We start from the raw sequence: 1,531 nt of genomic DNA, 5'->3' as shown, positions 1-1,531 counted from the left end.
AAACTATGGAATAATTTAAGTGCGGACATAAAAAATAGTATTAGAATTGGCGAGTTTAAACATAAATATAAAAGGTATGTGTCAATCAAGATATATGCAAGAACAGCTTTAATGATTAATCAGGTGGAACATTTTGGTGTGGTGTAAGAATATTAACACTTTGTAATAATTCTTTAGTATATTACTTGTGTGGTGTAGAAGAGAATTATCTATGTAGAGATACTGCTTGCAAACCAGTGATGGTAAGATGATGTCATGGGGTAGGACTGGATAAGTCTGACTTCTTCCTACTCCATTCAAGCATGTACTAGGTATAAGCAAATTGATATTGGATTAGCATTTGTTGGATAAGTGTAAAATTATGTGTGTTGACATATCAACTGTCTTTACATGCTTGAAAGAATAAGTCAAATCAAATCAAAATCAAAACAAATCAAATCAAAATCAGCTTGCTGTGTTCCTGCATTGCAGTTACTGCAGCTGTAACTTGTGCTTTCAGTTGAGCTCAGCAGTGAGCTGTCAAAATGAAAGGCAATCACAAGGAAATCCCACCATGTTTCTGGTGAGGTTAAACATTTTTATTATTTTACAATGAACCAGTTGCATTTGTCAGGCAACATTCTTTCTGGAGGTTTCACAGCCTCCAGAGTTTATAAGTTTGCATCACTAGATGCCAACTGCAAAAATCATTTGTGACTTTACTGATAAAAATATGTCAGGGCTTATGAGCAGAGCTTTTTCCTACACTCTACTCTACTTGGACTGAACTGACTGAATTATGCTGGACTGAGCCCTACCTCAAAACATTTTGTGAAATGTTCACCAAGTTTTAACACAGAAACACACAGACATTTACCACCATGAACGGACTGTGACATGACAAAATAAAAGTAGAAGCTTGACAAAAGTCATTTGCTGAAGTTGTAGGTACTTGGTTTCACTATGAAAGGGTTTGTACTCTGACTTTCAATTTTAGTGACGCTAGTTCACTTTTCTAACCAAATCAACCTCTGGGTTATGTTTTTGTCTGTGTTTGTATGTTTATTAGTTAATAGCATAACTCCAAAAATAATGAACAGATTTTGATGCTATTCTTTATTTATTTGTAGAGGAAAAATATGGCCCACAGATTGATTAGACATATCATAATTTGTATACAGAAAGTTTTTTATTATTATTTTATTATTACCCATTATCTGAGAAGGCTAGCTCTATTAGCAGGCAGCTGCGCATTACAGTTGCGTTTCCACTGTTGGAACCTACAGAGTGCTACATCCCGTGCTTCCCTTAACCAGGATATGTAAGAAACAATATTACTCTAAAGTATTAGAGGATAATAAAAATAACATGAAAGGTACTTGGAATATATTAAATAAATTGATTAGAAACAGTACCAGCAAGAGTAACTACCCTCTATATTTTAATGACAGTGATACACCGGTCAACAGATTTGAGGATGTAGTTGAGAAGTTTAATAGGTTTTTTGTGAATGTGGGTCCTGGTTTAGCAAGTAGCATTTGTACAGACGTCA

The 1,531-nt window shown here is 34.6% G+C and overlaps 1 protein-coding gene across 2 annotated transcripts in view; it reads left to right on the top strand.

The window, feature by feature from the left end:
* The window catches only part of dpp10 (dipeptidyl peptidase like 10), a 208,487-nt gene that overhangs the window by 177,404 nt on the left and 29,552 nt on the right, over positions 1 to 1,531 (top strand). The window lies entirely within an intron of this gene.

The sequence above is a fragment of the Monopterus albus genome, unplaced genomic scaffold (genome assembly GCF_001952655.1).
Source record: "Monopterus albus unplaced genomic scaffold, M_albus_1.0 scaffold234.1, whole genome shotgun sequence".
Lineage (NCBI taxonomy): Eukaryota > Metazoa > Chordata > Actinopteri > Synbranchiformes > Synbranchidae > Monopterus > Monopterus albus.
The sequence above is the reverse complement of the archived record's forward strand: the minus strand, read 5'-3'. Positions and strand labels throughout refer to the sequence as shown.